The sequence below is a fragment of the Suricata suricatta genome, chromosome 3 (genome assembly GCF_006229205.1).
Source record: "Suricata suricatta isolate VVHF042 chromosome 3, meerkat_22Aug2017_6uvM2_HiC, whole genome shotgun sequence".
In the NCBI taxonomy this organism is placed as follows: Eukaryota; Metazoa; Chordata; class Mammalia; order Carnivora; family Herpestidae; genus Suricata; species Suricata suricatta.
In genome coordinates this window covers 9,187,324-9,206,024 of record NC_043702.1, presented here as the reverse complement: position 1 = coordinate 9,206,024, position 18,701 = coordinate 9,187,324, and the positions used below count along the sequence as shown (strand labels likewise).

At 44.3% G+C, this 18,701-nt stretch overlaps 3 long non-coding RNA genes across 4 annotated transcripts; 1 reads left to right on the top strand and 2 right to left on the bottom strand.

Annotated features, from left to right (window-relative positions):
* Positions 1 to 3,646: 3,646 nt before the first annotated feature.
* On the bottom strand, positions 3,647 to 4,751 carry LOC115286336. Its single transcript, XR_003906005.1, has 2 exons — positions 4,282 to 4,751; positions 3,647 to 3,755 (listed from the first exon to the last, which is right to left on the bottom strand). It is a non-coding gene; the product is annotated as an uncharacterized LOC115286336 (long non-coding RNA).
* Positions 4,752 to 8,383: 3,632 nt separating this feature from the next.
* LOC115286335 lies at positions 8,384 to 11,595 on the bottom strand. Its single transcript, XR_003906004.1, has 3 exons — positions 11,528 to 11,595; positions 9,462 to 9,678; positions 8,384 to 8,703 (listed from the first exon to the last, which is right to left on the bottom strand). It is a non-coding gene; the product is annotated as an uncharacterized LOC115286335 (long non-coding RNA).
* Positions 8,462 to 18,389, top strand: LOC115286333. Of its 2 annotated transcripts, XR_003906003.1 has the most exons (5): positions 8,462 to 8,736; positions 11,669 to 11,779; positions 17,669 to 17,743; positions 17,972 to 18,091; positions 18,230 to 18,389. It is a non-coding gene; the product is annotated as an uncharacterized LOC115286333 (long non-coding RNA). The 2 variants fall into 2 exon arrangements; XR_003906002.1 differs by having other exon boundaries at positions 17,972 to 18,389.
* Positions 18,390 to 18,701: the final 312 nt, after the last annotated feature.

The following is an 18,701-nucleotide window of genomic DNA, read 5'->3' as shown; positions in this document are numbered from 1 at the left end:
CCCGACAGCCAGCGCCCCGGGGCCGCCGGTTCCCGCCGCGGCCGGAGCGGGGAGGCCCGAGCCCTGCCCCCCTCCGTGCGGGACCCCGGGGACGGGACGGGGTCTGGGAGAGGGGAGAGAGGGCAGGGCCGGGAGAGCGGGGACTTGGGGTCGGCAGGGATGTCCTGTCCGACTGACACTGTGAGCTGCGACAGACTTTTCCATTCATTCTTCCCAGTCGAGTTCACTGAGCAGCTATTATGTTCCAGGCTTATGCTAGGATTCTGGGGGTAGAGAGGGACACAGGACAGGAGACAGGAGAAGGTGCCTCCTCTCCTGAGCTTTCATTCTAGCTGGGACACCGGGCCAGTGACCAAGAAGATACGTGAACGGGTTCTGGGTCAGGCGGTGATCCATGTTAGGGGAAAAAAATAAAACAGGGCTGATGAAGGAAGAAGGGGAAAGGAGAGATTTTTTAGATGGGGACCCTGGGAATTTATGGAGTAAGTCCCAAAAATGGAGACGGTGAGGGATGGCACGCTGGGCAGAGGATAGAGGAGCTGTCCCCTGGAGAGGCCCCCATTCTTCATCCCTACTGACACGAGCCACACTGCAGGAGGCTCGGAGAACCCAAAGCTTGGCCCCTGTGGGTGCCCGGGCTTGGAGGCTCACACGCTAGTGTTTGTACCTTGAAATAACTCCTTTCCTGAACAGACCTGGCCCTTTCCATCCTCTTGACCACCAGGCAAGATAAATATTAATATTCCCATCGTATGGATTAAATCAATGGGGTTTGCAGAGTTTGGGTCACTGTCCAGGTGATACAGCCAGTGAGGGGCTTAGAGTGCGCATACCCAGGTGACTTCCGGGGGAGGGGGGCGTTCTGAACTTGACATGCTCTGACCATGGAATGTTTGGGGGAAGGAGCAACCAGCTGGGGCTGTGGGCACAGGGCAACCTTGGCAGGATGGGGTAGCGAAGCTGTCTGGAGGGCTGATGAAGAGCATGGGCTGAGAGCACGATGGGAAATGTTAGTGGCAGAAGGAACAGAGAGAAGAAGAGCAAGGTGTGGTGGGAGGGTGGGGGACCAGGGCTCCCGAGAGACCGGGGTCTGGGGAATGTCAAGGCTGGCCTTGAAGTGTTCTGACAACATACCACGGGCACTGGGACACATGCACAGCCTGAGTCTCCAGCTACCCGTGCACTATAAAAATGATGTCTGGTGTCCAGAAGGATCTGTGCTATCTCGTGCATAAGTGGCGTGAGGTCCAGATATCAGATCAGTCTAGGATCCAGCTTTCCGCTCATCAGTTCCTCCTAGTATATCTCCCCAGGCCTGGGGAACACAAGATTCATAGACTCTCCCAGAGGAGAGCCTACAGTAAGGATTTCAGATCCAGGGCTCCAGTACCCTCCCTCCCCCCCCACCTCCCAGAGTGTTCATGAAAGCTCCAGGCTTCTCCTTCTGGACCCTGGACCGTGCAGTTTTGAGTCAGAACCCCCTACCCTGGAACATCCAAGACTCTTGGTGTCCTCGGCACCGCTTACAGAGCCACAGAGATGCTCCTCGGGGGTGGTCTCTGTCTCCCCAGATGAGCACGGGACCCTCCAGCTGCCTCCTGGAAACCACCAGGCCTTCCTCTCTCTCAGTTACTTCCCACCTGCTCCAGACCTGCCGATAACCCCTTATGCTGAGGTGGTCAGCCCTCCGTGGGTTTGCATCTCTGATGCCCGGTCATGTGGTCTGTTTTGAGATGCTATTTTTAGTTTCCCAATAACTCATCCTGCACACCTCCCACACCTAGAAAACTCCTGATGAGAATAATAGACCTGCCCAGCCTCCTAGTTCTCTTTTGTCAAACCCCAAAGCAGAAAGGCATGCACTTCATTACGAAAATCTAGAAAATCCAAATGTGCATATTAAACCTCTCAGGAAGCTAAAACGGGAATATTCAGTTGCCAGAGATGTCTTCAGACTCGAGCTTTGAAACCCTCCTCAGTTGCAGATGCTTCCGTGGAAAAGTGATTTTGTTTTAAATAGCAGCGGGATGAGATACCGGCCTAAATTCAAATCGCATTAGAGCGTTAAATCCTGTCTTCTCACCTCCGAGTGTAATTAATTGTTATGACTCAGTAATACAGCTTTTTAGTTCAGCGTATGGTGCTATTTAAAGAGAAAAGGCTTCGTCTCCGTAGAGATGGCTTTCAGTTACCAGTTCACTTTGCAAACAGATTTGGTAGAGAATGTGTTTAACCGACACTCCCGTTTCAATTACCTTTATGCCACTAACCAGGAAACCAAGGCGGGGGGGGGGGGGGGGGGGGGGGGGGGGGGGGGGGGGGGGGGGGGTGGAGGCTGGGGGAAGGTGGCAGAAGGAATAGCGCAATCCTCCACCCTTCAGTTTTGCTCCCAAGGCTTCCCATTCAGGAGGAACCGGCAACCGAGGGTGAATGAAATAGAGACATCTACTGGCCGGAGCTGGGACGTGCATTCTGATCTCTCCCGGTTCCGGGAGACCACAGCCTCACCCTCCTGTTGTCCGAAAGAGCGGCTTTCCAGTGTAAATAGATTCGTTCAAGCAGGGAGCCATTCTTGAAACAAGCAAGGTGTTTTGGTGCAATGAGTAGAACTATTAGGTACATAAATAGGTGCCTTATTCCATGCATAATCCTCTATAATGATCTTAGTAAATACCATTTCAAGAAAAATGACCAGAAAAACAAAAAGATTGACTTATAAGCATGGGTCTTTGTCCAGAAAAAGAATGACAGCCGTAATTAATGTTTTGTGAGCCATAATTAATCTAGTTCATGATTCTGAGCCCTAAGGTAAGCAACCTAAATATCCACATCAGGATATTAACTTCTGGTCCAGAATATCAAAAATATATTAAAATATTTTACCACTATTAAAAAGAATAATTATACAGCGGTGTTGCAACTGAAAAACAAATGTTCATGGCATAATTATAGATTTTTTAAAGTAGGTTAAAATGTGCATAATTTGAATACATGTATAAAATATGTATCAATCACAATAAATGCTGGAAAGAAGCTAAGACAATGGGGAGATCCAGGTCGGATCCCAGCTTTCAAACTCTCTAGGTGATGACTTTCAGCAGGTCGTCTGCCTTGCTGAACCTCAGATTTTTCGTCTATAACAAGAGTGATAATATTCCTTAGGGTTTTTAGGAGCCACAAGTGCGTGCATGTGGGCTACATGCCTTGACACATCCTGGGTGTGCAAAAACAATAGTTTTCATCTCATTTCTTTTCTCCCTCCCTTTTTATTACTGAAATGATCAAATTGTCACCAAGTGGTGTGTGTTTCCTGGGGTTAAGTCATTCCCATTTGGAATATTTGTAGATTTCACTTATATGACTTAATTTCTCAAACAACAGGGTGCCTGGGTGGCTCTGTCGGTTAAGCATCTGACTTCGGCTCAGGTCAGGATCTCACGGTTTGTGGGTTTGAGCCCCGCCTCGGGGTCTGTGCTGATGGCTCAGAGCCTGGAGACTGCTTCAGATTCTGTGTCTCCAATCTCTCTCTGCCCCTCCCCAGCTCACTCTCGGTCTATCCCTCTCAAAAATAAAGACATAAAAAAATTTTTTTTAACTTTCTCAAAGAAAAGTGATCAACCACATTGAAGCTCATTTACATTTCTAATTCAGTCAGATGGCCAGCAAAATTTATTATGGTCATACGTTTAGCAGAGCAGGCACTGGAAAATCCTTCTTCCAACATCATTAATTTTATTTCAAAATCACCAAAACAGCTGTAGATGAAAAATATAGAAAAGTCTGAAAATGCACTAAAGCCTCTTGAATCTCCCTATAGTGATGGAGTCTCTGGCTCTTGTCCCTATGTAGTGATAGGTATTTACGGGGGTGTTCAGATAACCCTTTTCCTCCCTTAAAAGGAGATCCTCCTAGCTCATCTTTGCAAATCTGGTTAACTGGTTAATACCCAGGATGCGTGTCATCATCCTTAACTTCCTCATACCATCCCCAGTCTCAGATATGTGGTAGATTATTTCCAAAACCAGCCACAAACATCCCTCTCCTTGCCCACACCCCAAAAGCCCTTTGTCCTGGGGGCTTGCCTGTTTCTCTCATTATGAGATGGAATTTATCTGCATGCTTTGAATCTCTGCTGGATGTAGTTGCTTCATAAACCAGCCCCCGTACACAGAGGGCAAAGAGAGCCTGAAGAAAGAGTCAGGTCACTCCAGATTGGTAGGTGGCAATTTTCATAAGCAAGGGCATTTACAAAGCTTATCTTGAGATAAGTAGATCTCTCACCAGCTGGCCAGAACAACTGGGTTCAGTCATATACACCTTCCAGATGGTCTCAACAACACCTTATTCGATCGAGGCTGCATCCTTGAAAACAGCTCCCAGTGTGGGAACGGTGGGCAGAGCACATTTCAAGGACAGGGAAGAGGGGGATGAGGAACCTCTAATTGACCCCGTGTAGCTGCAGAGTCAGCTGGCCGTCATGTGTCTCTCAGTAACCTTCCCCAGCAGACATCTGACTTGTCCCGATCAATAAAATGTAGCAGACGTGACACTGTGACACTGTGGAATTTGCAAGCCTGGGCCACAAAAGACTTTGCGGCTTCTGCTGTCCCCCTCTTGGATCCTGAGATCATGGCCAATAGAAGCCTGAACTAGCCTCCTTGAGATGAGGACCATGTAAAAGGGAGGCCAAGCTGACAACATGGGAGTGAGCTCAGCCGGGAACACCCAGCCCATGGGGTCCCTGGGTTGGCTCAGCCAGTGAGGCGTCTGACTCTTGATCTCAGCTCAGATCGTGATGTCACAGTTGGTGAGTTTGAGCCTTACATTGGAGTCTGCGCTGACAGCACAAAGCCTGCTTGGAATTCTCTCTCCTTCTCTCTCTGCCTCTACCCCGATCATGTGCTCTCGCTTGCTCTCTCTCTCTGTCTCTCTCTCTCTCTCTCTCAAAATAAATAAACTTGAAGAAAAAAAAAAAGAACACCCAGGCCCGTCACATCACTCGAGGACAGCAGCCACATGAGTGACCCAGGGGAGCCCAGCAGAGGAGCCACTCAGCTGAGACCAGCCCAAATCGTTGACCCACAGAATTGTGAGCAAATAACATGGCTGTTTTTAAGCCCTATGTGTTGGGGTGGCGTGTTAGGTAATGGTCGATAACATACAGGAAACTGGTAAGTGTTCAATTTTCCCACCAAATTCCGAATCCTTCTCAATATTTGCTAACGAATTCATCAGAGTTAGTGCTAACATGAAACCCAATTGCCCAACAAAAAAAAGCGTTAGTTCCTTTTTATGTTTTACTCTGCCCACCTCTGTCCTGGCCTGAGATTGCATTGGGCCGTGCAGCCACATCGTGCCCTTAACTCTTCTAGTAAGTCCTTCGGGCGGGAAGATAGGGTGTGGACCGAGCTCTGGGCATGTGATCATCCAGGTAGGTTTCTTGTCATGCTATTTGCTATCCATGAAGGTACCTGCTTTTCCACAGCCCTTGGCACCCTCTCTGAGACACCGTCCATGCCACCAACATGTCACCCATCCTTGGGAACAGCGAAACGCAGCTCCTGTCCCAGGAAGAACCTGGAAGAGTGGACAGGAATGGAGGCCAGGGCTCAGACGCACCTTCCCCACAGTTAGTGTGGAGAAGAGGCACGTCCACACCACCACTGTTTTTTGCACACTGGTTTCTGGGGGTCCTCGTTGTCCTCTACCGTAGCCCTGACTCACTGATTAGCTGCAGGATCCCAAACGCATTCCCACCCGGGCTTGTGTGAAGCCACCCCTTATGCTCTCTTCTCACCTCACCCCTTCTCCATCTGAGCTGATTTCACACCAAACCAATCTTGTGGGGTTTTTTCTCGATTTCTATTTTTTTCTCTATGTCTTCCCACTTCCATCACCAAAGCCAAGACTTACTTATCCTAAAACCGATGGAAAATGTGTTGGACGTAGCTTGGAGAAACTAGGTAATCTTGGAAAGAGCATCTGTGGTAAGACGGCGTCTCGATCTACACTGGCCTTTGCTTAACTCAAAGCCCCGGGTACCATTCTGTGATGCAAGACCGGTTCTGCTGGACAGGGAAGTCCATCAGCGAGTCCCAGGACTATTTTGATAAAACCATAAGGGGGAGGCATAAAGTCGCTGGCCTCATGGGTGGAGAATTGGGAGAAAGGAAGAGGAAACTGAATCTTTGTCTTTAACAAACTACCTGGAGTTGTAACCGGATCAGTGCAGAAGCTATGTCTCTGTGTGCTGTGCTCCCTTTTTACTGGTCATATTTCAGTGATGAAGAAAAGCAGCTGAGAATCCTGTCTGAAGTGCAGTCGGCATTCAGGAATCATTGATTACGAATAATGTAGTGGATGTCACAATGTGCAGTCCGGATCTGCCCCCTCGGGATCCCTGTCTTCGCTGCCTCAAGAGCCAGGTGTACCCGCCGGTGTTGGGAGTGTGAGCTTTTGGTCCACAGGCGAGTCCCTCCCTGGGTATCACCTTCCACCAAAGGAAGCTGACTTGCCCAAGGTTATGCTCCTTCGCTGGGGGCAGCTCACTTCCAACGACTGGTGGATGTGGGGGTGAAAGACTTTATGACCGTGGAGGGCCAGGCCAGCTCTAGAGCTCCTGCCAGATCAACCCTCTGAGCATCTGCCTCCAGAGTCACCTTCTCTTCTTGTCCAAACCTGCTTCCTTCACTTGCTCACAGACTCTGAATAGGGATATGGGAGACGGACCACCCACTGGATGGCAACAGATAGAGCACCATCATCTCAAGAGCGCTGTAGCAGGGCAATTGTTAGAACTTTCACTGGTGGTGAATTGAAATGGGATACAAATGAAAAGGAATGTGCTGATGGGTGCAGTGTCTCGGGCATTAGAGAGATTTAGGGGAAACAGTAATTATAAGGATTACAGAATCAGATGGTTGGTGCTGAGTGCTGTGGATACAGCGGAGAAAGACAAAGATATGCAGCTGCTGATGACAGCAAGGTGGGGAAGCCAGGGTGCCCCCTCCCAGGGCATAAAGAGATTCTCATCTCCTGCATCTACATGGAGGACAAAGCTAGGGATCAGGCCAGAAATTGGTTCTACAGGGAGTGAAGCTCCAGAGAAGAGTGAATTCTCCAACCCCAGGAAGTTCTGTGCCCAATTCAGCACCCTGTTTGGGAAAGTGGGGAGACCCCTGAGGCTTTGGCTGGGAACACAGATTGATGCCCTTGGAAATCTTGAGTTTCCAGATTCTGAATCCAGAGAAGTGCTGCTTTCCTTGCTCAAGAAGTATTGATCTCTGCTTTGCAAAGTAACTATTTTAAAGCAATTGATTTTTATAGAACACTGCATGCAAGAAGAGAGGAGCACACAGTCTTTTTCAGTGCGTCTGAGTACTAACCCATACAGACCATGTACTGCTCTAGAACCCAAGCCTCCATGACTTGAAAAGAACTGAAACCATAGAAAATGTGTTCTCGACCTCAAGTGAAACAACTCAGAAATAAATAACAGAGAAATGCCACAGGGAAATGCACAGATATTTGGAAATGAAGCAACCCACCGTCAAGCAACCTGTGAATCCAAGAGGAAATCACACGGGAAATTTTATTTTATTTTATTTTATTTATTTAATGTTTTTATTTCTTTTTGAGAGATACAGAGAGACAGCATGGGCAGAGGAGGGTCAGAGAGAGAGGGAGACACAGAATCTGAAGCAGGCTCCAGGCTCTGAGCTGTCAGCACAGAGCCCGATGCAGGGCTCAAACCCATGAACCGTGAGATCGTGACCAGAGCCGAAGCTGGACGCTTAACCGACTGAGCCGCCCAGGCACCATCACAAAGGAAATTTTAAAATATTTTAATGAAAGAATAGTAAAAGCTCAGCCTGTCAAAATTGTTACATACAGCTAACACAGTCTTCAGAGAGGAATTTAGAGTTTTAAGTGCTTATGTTTAGAAAAGAAAAGATGTCTCGGATCAATTATCTAAGTTTCTACCTCAAGAATCTAGGGGCACATTGTGGGGCAACTGAGATCCTTCAGAATTGCTCTTGGGATATAAGATGGCACGACCATTTGAGAAAACAGTTTGGCAGTTTCTTATAAAGTCAGACATGCACTTATCACACAATCCAGCAATGGCACTTGTAGATACAGTCCCAAGAAAACTAAGGGCAAATATTCACCAGGAAGATTGTACACAAGTGTTTACAGCAGCTTTATTGAGCATCAGCCAAACAGGAAACAATCCAAATATCCATCAACAGGGAAATGGGTTTATCCTTACAGCAGGATACTTCTCAGCTGCGAAAGGGGGCAGACTACCAGGACAAGCAACAGTACGGATGGATCTTAACAACATTAAGAAGCCAGACACAAAAGATGGTGTATTATATAATTCTATGTGTATCAAATTCTAGAGAAGGCAGAGCTTGTCTGTAGATACATGGGGACAGAAAGAAGATCAGTAGTTTTTTCTTATTGGGGGAGGGTGAAGGGCCAGTAATTGAATCAAATGGATGAGAGAACTTTCCAGCATGATGGAAATACTTTCCTTCTTCTTACAGCAGTGATGAGACAAAGCTCATCAAATTACCCCGTTTCTTCATCAGCTCTGTCCTGCTCCAGCATCTTCAGGTGTGATTCCTTACAGAACTCTCCAGCAAACCTCCTGCACATAAATCCCCACTTCAGAGTCTGCCTCCCAGAGAACTTGACCTAAGATGCAAGACAGCCTTGAAGTTACAAAAGGTATAAAATGTCGATTTAGTGAGGTCACTTTCCTCTGGCTCGGGGCACACGTGAATTAGCTCTTACTGCCAGAGCAGAACCATCAAGTCCTCTCCCAGACAGAACAATTATTTCTGCCCCTGCACCCCTCTCTACATACCAAACAGTACCCAGATCCCAGTTCAGTATTTCACAGAGGATATTTCTAGAAGCTTCCAGAAATTTAAATTTTAAAATGATGTGTTTCTGACATTGTCACGTTTGTGTTTTCAAAAACATTTATACCATTTTTTGTCTTATAATGGGAAACATGAATTATTTCATTACAGTGAAAAGCACTGACTGTCAAGGTCTTTAAAGGAGGCAGTAAAAGGAATAGACAGCAAGGAGTTGGTACTGTCAGTGGATGCTCTCTGCAGAGAGTCACTATGTCACGGGGATGTGTTTGAGTGCTTGTGTGATTGTGTCGATTCGAGTTCTGGTGCTCATACTGAATAAGCGGGGAAATAGTGACAATGCCAGTGCAGTCACACTGGGAAATCACCTGAGTGGCTCAGTCCATTAAATGGCCGACTCTTGATTTCAGCTCAGGATCTTGCAGTTCGTGAGATGGAGCCCCACATCGGGCTCCACACTGACAGTGTACAGAGCCTGCTTCAGATTCTCTCTCTCCCTCTTTCTGCCCTTCCTCCTCTCAAAATAAATAAACTTTAAAAAAATTTTTTTAAAGAAATAAACAAAGCCACCTGCTCCTCAAGCCAACTCACGGGCCTTTGCGGATGCACCGCGGTAGCAACATCCTCAGGGAAAGAGGCTCCGCCAACGCTGAGGGCTGGGCTGGAGTTGCAAGCCTCAATGTGTCACCATACAAGCTTCTAGAAAAATTCAGTCAATTTTGAGATTCACTGGGAGGATCTCCTCTTCTCAGAAACGGCAAGAGCGCTGAAGCTTGATCTAAAGAGTCTAAAGGAAAATAAAAACCACTCATTTATTTTGTTTTTAGTTATAAAAAGTAATACTTGCAGAATTTTTTAAAAGTTGGAAAGTGCAAATAGGAAAAACATCTGCCTAAATATTTATATTTTAGGGGCTCCTGGGTGGCTCAGTTGGTTGAGCGTCTGCCTTCGACTCAGGTCATGATCTCACAGTTCGTGGGTTCGAGCCCCGCGTCATGCTCTGTGCTGACAGCTCAGAGCCTGGAGCCTGCTTCAGATTGTGTCTCCCTCTCTTTCTGAGCCACCCGTGCTCATGCTGTCTCTCTCTCTCTCTCTCTCTCTCTCTCTAAAAAATAAATAAAACTTTAAATAAGTTTAATAAATAAATAAATATTTATATTTTAGATTCTAGTACATATGCAACTTTGAACCCTGCCCTTTTCCCCTAATGCTCTGTGCTGTGATGCATGAGTAAGTAAATACTCCCCAGCCGAAGCACCACAGAGGGTAAGTGTGCACAGGTAAATGGAACAGCCGCTCTCTGCTTACAGAACCCGCTCCGGAGATGTGAGATTACAATCCATTTCTGCGTGCTCCGATTACTTACCCGTGGACACACACAGTGCCAGAATTTTAAGTTAAAATGTCTTAATATTATTCAACCCTTTCCAAAATATTTTTGTGTTTATGTCTCCTAAGTAAAACTCAATTCGCCCTCAGGGTGTCTGGGTGGCTCAGTCGATTGAGCATCGGACTTTGGCTCAGGTCATGATCTCATGGTCTGTGGGTTCGAGCCCTGCGTCGGGCTCTATGCTGCCTTCTCAGAGCTTGGAGCCTATTTTGGATTGTGTGTCCCTCTCTCTCTGCCCCTTCTCCGCTTGTGCTCAGTCTCTCTCTCTCAAACATAAACATACATTAAGAAATTTAAAAATAATAAAATAAATTCACACTCAAGACAAAAAAAAAAAGTAAAAACCAAGATTGGAGCTCCACTACAGGTCAGAAAGGTAGCCTGGTTGCTGGTTGTGAGGTGCGGGGGAGGGTGTTTGGGGTGAGGGCTTCCTCTCTGCCCCCATTTTCCAGAAAGGACACACATGAAATGAAGCGTATTTCAATCACCCTTTTCCTGTCTGACCACTCGGTTCTTCTACTCCTAACTCAGGGCTCTTCAGCTCATCTTTACAGGTTGTGAAATCAGTTTATTGAGTCCCAACCAGGTAATAATAATAATAATAATAATAATAATAATAATAATAATAAAAAAACATGAATTAAGAAAGAAAAACAGAAAATAGCAGAGCATGCCCCACATATTAAAGGCAAGTGCTACTTTGTGAAACATCCGTCTCGGCTCTGTGGGTGTCTGTGCACGGGAGCCTGCATGCCTGCGTGCACACAGAACACATCACAATGCAAAGTGTACTCCTACTGTGTGTCACAAAGAATCCCCTAGTGGCTTTCCCCAGTAGTCTGCACAGCTGTTGAAAAAGGATTCGGGCTGTCAGATTCCCATCGTTCCCGGGTCCTGTGCTTCCTGCCTAACAAATACACACACACACACACACACACACACACACACACACACACACACAGAGTCTGCCTATCTCTATCCCCCAGCTTTCTTTCTATTTGGTTTAAAAAACATACACAGGAGTAAGGATAAGGATGGGGCTAGAGACGGATGCTGAGATAGCAAAAAAAAAAAAAATTTCAGGCAAGGAAGAAATAACTAAAGATGCAAATCTGTCCAATTACTGATGACGGCTATCTCTAAATGATGGCTCTCCCGGTGACTTTTAATTTTGCCTTTCACTTGCTCTATAACATTCTCAACCTTCTCTAGCAGGTGAGAACTCAGACACCAGAGTCAGACAGACCTGGGCTCAATCGTGATTCCAGAAACTCATCAGAGATGGACTCCATAAAAACATTCCCACTGCATCTGTAAATAAACACAAATCAGTGTAAATAAGAACAGACAGTCCATACTTTTTATAATTTTGGATATTTTCTTTCAGGTCACATTTTCTCCGACTGACAATGCACAGGCTTTGAGCACTCCATTTATGTCCTCACTGAAATTGCCACAATCAGTAATGGTCACCCTTGGTCTTCTCAGGCTGCCAGCAGTGAGTCAACTTTTTTATCTTCCCTTCTCTGATAGCTACTTTTTCAATGCAACTAAACATTGGATGTGAGAACATTGCATTGAATTAAGAGATACGGTGGCAACATGTATACATTTATAGTCACTGGTGAGTTAACTGAGCTTTTCAATATTAAGCTACAGGGCTGAAATCCATCATTTGACAATTTTGCACTATTTTCCCCAGAAGACTCATTAATAATGGTAAGAAAGTATAACAATAGAGTACCTGCTTTTTTTCTACAATATGCTTTACATGTATTCATAAATTTTACAAGCATCTTTTGCTCCTCCAACAGCCCAGACAGTGGGGGGTCATCATTAAATGCAGGAAAGGTTATGGTCCTCAGAGATCCCTCAGGGCTCTCGTGTGTTGAGCCCAGAACTGAGTATCAACACCAGCACTGGCCACTATATGACTTTGAGAAAGTCCCTTCTCCCCTACTCATTTCTCTCATCTGTAAAATAAATTATTTGGATTAGTTTACCTCTAAGCTTTGTTCCAGCTTTAAAATTTTATTATTCTCTTCTTTGGCTAATGATCCCATTAAAAGTGTATAATGTGGTACATCAATAACACTAATGGAATTCTTTAACACCTATGCCTGTTCCAAAGTTTTCTGCCATCATTCAAATCTATTTTTATTTATTTATTTTTTTAACGTTTTATTTATTTTTAATACAGAGAGAGACAGAGCATGAGAGGGGGAGGGGCAGAGAGAGAAGGAGACACAGAACTGGAAACAGGCTCCAGGCTCTGAGCTAGCTGTTAGCACAGAGCCTGACGCAGGGCTCGAACCCACGAACAAGAGATCTGACCTGAGCCGAAGCCAGAGGCTTAACCGACTGAGCCACCCAGGCGCCCCTCAAATCTATTTTTAGAGCAGGAATAGCTGTGTGATTTGCCCTTTGGGGATCCCTAACACCAAACATGGTGGGTAAGGGTAGGACAGGGTGGGGAGAATTGGAGGGGTGGTGTGAGAAATTACTTTATATTCTGATGTTGGTGTAAGGCAGATGAGGTCTTAAAACAGGAAACTTCATCCCATAAAAGGATGGCTCTTTGGATGATTCTAGAACACAGTGGCACCAGTGGTGGTGGTATCAGTTCCATCTAGCTCTACAGAACTAGCTAATTCCAAACACATGACCCCAATGTGATGGAATTCTACCTGATAATTTCAATTCATGTGCCAATTTTCACTTATTCTCTAGTATTTCCCAAAAGATATTTTTATACTTGAACTTCACTGATGCTAAATGTTCTTCAACCCTTCTACCAGTATAGGGAATGATGTCTAAGAACACTAACTTCATTTTTGGAGCCAAAACTAAAAATATACTAGAATTATTGAGAATTCTGAACCAATCTGGAAGCTAGAAATGTAACTGTAAAATATTTGAATTCCCTCCAAAATTTAAAGTTTAATTGTCCCCCAGATAAAATACTTGAAATCAGAATGCTTACTATATTTCTAATGTCCCTGTCAATGCCAACAAAACCCTGTGCAGTTAAATCATAACATGCTAGAAGGCTAGAATCATTCCATAGCTACTTTTTCGTGAACACTTACCTTTGCCAACCATTCTGCTGTGTACCTTGGACACACCATCTCTTGGACTCCTTGCAACAATCTTGTGAGGTATGCACTCTTGCTAGCCCCATTTTACAGTGAGGAAACTATGTCACTGGGTTAAATATAATGTCCCAAATCATAATGCTACAAATAGACAGAGCTAGGATTTATACCTCAGTGTATCTGGCTCTAATATTTTAAGCCTTTTGGCACAAGGCCACACAGGACCATCTCATAAATAGATCTTTAAGGCTAGAAGGACCTGAGAGATATCTAATCTAGTACAAGTCTTTGAGACGTTAACTAATGTGTCTAAACTCATTCAACCAGCTAGTGATATACTGGGACCAGATCTCCAGTCTCCAGCAGACATATCACTACTGGTAAAAGCCAAGATTCAGTTCATGAGCAGAGCATGTCAGGCACTGGACACATCTAATGTGTATTTCCTTAGTGCTATCAACAACTTCAAAGTTTATTTATTTTTGAGAGAGAGACAGAGACAGAGCTCAAATGGGGGAAGAGCAAAGAGAGAGGGAGACAGAATCTTAAACAGGCGACGCATTATCAGCAAAGAGCCCTACATGGGGCTCAAACTCATGAACTACGACATCATGACATGAGTCCAAGTTGGACACTTAATCAATGGAGCCACCCAGGCACCCCACTATCAACAACTTCAGACCACTACTTTATGAAAGAGAAAATTGAGCACAATAAGATTACAGAGCACACAGCCAATGTCCGGGATTCAAACATGGGCAAGCCTGTCTCCAAAGTACATGTTCATGGCTACCTCCTAGAAAATCCCTAGGAAGGAAATAGGTCCACTGTGGTGATTCCAAAGTCTCCTCTCCTCCCGGGACTGTGCATACCACATCCCGCGGCTGGATCTTGGCAATGCCCTCCCTTTCATCATTGTCTGATCTCACCCTCTTTCTGTGGTTTGGCACTGACCACAGACTATCCTCTGAGCCAGTCCCTGAGTGACTGTCCAGAATCTCTTTTCCATTTAAGAAGTTCCCAAAACAACCCTGACGTAACGCAGCAAAGAGTGTAAGAGTAATCATCCCCTAGTTTCCCAATGGGTTTTAACCTTACAAAATATTTCCTGACTGAAAAGCATTCAGAAAATGTGAATACTTTTATAAGCCTTGGTACATGTTGCCAAATTGTCTCCAAAAAGGATTGTAAAAGTACACTCAGCAACACAGTCTGAGAATATGTTAAAGTTAGCATGGGATATTTTCTTTAGATTCTTTCTATTAACAACTTTAAAAAAAAAACAAACAAAAGAGCTTTCTTTATTATTTCAGTTTGCATTTCTTTATTTAAAAAAATTTTTATGCCTTTATTTTATTTTGAGACAGAGAGAGAGATAAAGTGTAAGTGGGAAAGGGATAGAGAGAGAGAGACACAGAATCTGAAGCAAGTTCCAGGCTCTGAGCTGTCAGCACAGAGCCTGACACAGGGCTCAAACCCATGGACCATGAGACCATAACCTGAGCCGAAGTCAGATGCTTAACCGACTGAGCCACACAGGCCCCCCAAGTTTGTGTTTCTTTAGTCATAAGTAAAGTTGATCGTTTTCCTGTTTGAAGACCAGTTCTATTTCTTCTTTGGTAAGTTATCTACTCGTATCCTTTCCCCATGTAATTGTTTACCTCATATACATTTTGAAATTCACTAGTGTATGCAGTACATATTAAATCTTTGATCTTGGAGCTCCTGGGTGGCTCAGTCAGTTGAGCCCCTGACTTTGGCTCAGGTCATGATCTCACAGTTTGTGGGTTCGAGCTCCCTTTGGGCTCTGTGCTGACAGCTAGCTCAGAGCCTGGAGCCTGCTTCCAATTCTGTGTCTCCCTCTCTCTCTCTGTCCCTCCCTGCTCATGATCTGTCTCTCTCTGTCTTTCAAAAATAAATAAAAATGTTAAAAAAATTAAATCTTTGACCTTTTATGCATTCCATACATTCTTACTAGGTATGTTCTTCAAGATTCTACAAATATGTAAATATATATTTTTTGGTTTCCAAGTTGTTGAGTTTACTTTTTTAAGTTTATTTATTTATTTTGAGAGAGAGAGCAAGTGCAGGGGGTGAAGAGAGAGAGGGAGACAGAAAATTCCAAGCAGGCTCCACACTGTCAGTGCAGAGCCCAATATGTGGCTCAGACCCACAAAACTGTGAGATCATGGCCTGAAATGAAACTGAGAGTCAGTTAACCAACTGAGCCACCCAGCTACCTCCCAAGTTGTCGAGAAGTTTAAAGTTTATATTATTTGTCCCTTTTGTCCCTTTTTTTATTTGGTTGCAATCAGACAATATTATAATGTTATATATTATTTATTGTTGCTCTATTTATGTGTCAACATGTGGCCTATTTTGAAAATGTTTCCTATAGATTTCAAGATAAATCTATTCTTCCTTTTGGGAGTACAAGTTTGAATACATCCTTTAATCTTATGTTGCCATTATTCAATTTCTGTGTGTCCTTATTTTATCTCCCAGAATGACTTTTATAATTCAAATGCCCCATTTCAACCATGTTTATACTATAAACAATTTACAAGTCATGAATTGTGAATTCTTTGCCATATTATTTGGAGCACAGAGTCTCGGTAACATAGTTCTTTACTATTGATTCTAATTTTACTGATTTAAAATAATTCTAAAATAGTCAATTTAGAGAGTAGGTAATCAAATTACCAACTGAATACCCCACACCAGGTTGTATCACATGAAAAAACAGAGTCTATCCAGAGCTTTCAAATTTGTGCATCAAGTGCTATGGAAAAGGCATAGAGCATTTGTGCATACAGGAAAAAGCAGCCAGCCATCTCTGATTTGGTAGATGCCAGAGACTCTCTGGGACATCACAAGGCAGAACAAAAGCAGAGCAGTACTCCCCTTTCATCCTTGCCATCTACCTTCCAGATGGCGTGTGTGTGCCAGGGAGGAAGGATGCTGACCCCTTCGATTGTAGTTGAGTGTGGTAGCTTTGCAGCACCTCTGGAAGGAACCGCCACCCCCCCTCATTTGCTTTCCAATGAGCAGATGAATCTGGCTGAACTCAACTCTCCTAATTGCATTGAACAATTATTTTAAAAAGTGAAATTCCCATCCCAAGTGAAAAAGCCAAGTAAGAAAAGAAGCTATAAGGCCCTTCTTTGGCCAAGCCTCTTAAAGATGTCATAGGCTTTGGTGGATGACATGAATGTGAGTGATGAGCTGCCTGGGGAGGAGGACACTGTATTTCAAACACTGGGTTTGGGAGGTGATACTGTTACACGTGTTCTCTCTTTTGAAAAAAGATGCTACATTAAAATGTCACATTTCCATCATATTTCACTCACTTCAGTTTTTCCTAAATCTTTGTTTCATGCTGCAGGCCTCGAGTTCATTTCAATCAAAATAAAACCAAACAACTTGAAGAACTAACTCTCAATATTTTTCACTTCTTCTGTTTCACCATCCAAAAGATCGACATTTTATGTGTGTCATTCTTTCGCTTCAGACACCACTACTATGTCTGCTATATTCCATTTTCTAGAATTATCTGAGATTTACATGTGTTCTGTCTTGCTGAATTATGGGCTGGCTGTATCCTTTCCTTTGATTCAAATAACAGCAATTTGTTTTGCTTAATAAGCATATTTTTCTTTCTCAATATTTTCTCTCATTACACTGGAGAAAATACTGATAAGGTCTCCTGTGTGTATCAGGTCCCGAGTTCTCAGAAGAAAGCCACAAGGCTCACAGAGAGCCACAGAAGCAAGGCAATGGTAGACACATCAGGAAATGAGATGGGAACAAGCCCGGTAGGTGTGCACACACAGCCCCAGTGACCATTCCTTAAAGGACATCCTGCCAGGTGTCTAGCAACAGCTGTGGGCTTTGCTGTAGTCACTTCAACCACATGATCACAGTCCATGTCATCAGGCGGCCTTTACTCGCCTGTTCTGTAGTGCCCAAATGAGATTTGGCATCCCTTTAGATCCACCAGAAAATGGGAATTGGTAGGACCCAGGGAGAGAACATGGAGAATATACAGCCCTCCCATTGAACAAGATATTTGGGGGGCACCTGGGTGGCTCAGTCAGTTAACTGGCCAACTTCAACTCAAGTCATGATCTCACAGTTCATGAGTTTGAGCCCCGCATTAGGCTCTGTTTTGACAGCTCAGAGCCTAGAGTCTGCTTCAGATTGTGTCTCCCGCCCTCTCTGCCTCTCCCCTGCTCACTCTCTGTCTCTGTCTCTCAAAATAAAATAATAAAGACCAAAAATTTTTTAAAAAGGTATTTCGAGAGATGAACTTTCAACCATCTGAACAAAGGATCTGAGGCATCGTGGAGAATCAGACACATGTTGGGGTAAGAAAAATGCTGGCCTCCTGGCCTTGGGGCCAACTTCACACTCAGCCCTCAATCCCCCCGTCAATAAGAGTGAGATGAGTAGATGAAATCGTTTTTCAACAATTCTTTCCAGAGGTCATTTTTATTTGCATGTTTCTCAAGGAATATTTGTGTGAAAATATTTTTACCATGAAAGATCTGCTTATAAAATAATAATTCAATTTTCTTCTCATTTCTTTATTCAAGGATGTATATAGCTGCAAAGCAGAGCCTCCAATCAGCAAGAGACAGGCTGATAAAATCTTGCCAAAAGTAAATAAGCAAATTTCAGTCAGCCTGCATGATCTTATCAAAGGAAAATACATGGTTTGTGTTAAAGTCTTAGAAAAAAATGAAATAAGCTTAGATCGTCTTATTACTGTCTAAGCAGACTATGAAGTTGGGAGGTGTTGGGACAAGTTATTATCATGTTTCTGCTCCAGCAGTGATTTCTGTTGTTCTCAGATTGCTCTGCTCAGGCCAAATTGGGCAAGATAAACAAATGGAGACTTGAAGAAGACACCACAGTGATGAGAGATGTAAAGAGCTGTATTAGGGGCACCTGGGCGGCTAAGTCGGTTGAGCATCCAACTTCGGCTCAGGTCATGATCTTGTGTTCGTGGGTTCCAGCCCCACGTCGGGCTCTGTGCTGACAGCTCAGAGCTTAGAACCTGTCTTCAGATTCTGTGTCTCCCTCTCTCTCTGCCCCTCCTCCACTCACTCTCTGTCTCTGTCTCTCAAAATAAAATAAAGACAAATAATTTTTTTAAAGAGCTATATTAAACCTTTCCCTTTGTCTAATGGCCAGAATAATAATCCTTATTATCTATTGCCAACCAAACATTGATTTTTTTTTGTAGAAAGGTCATTGTTAAAAACTGGCTTTGTTTAAATAAGCTTTGTGGTGCCTATTTCCTTTTATAAGCCGAAGGACAGC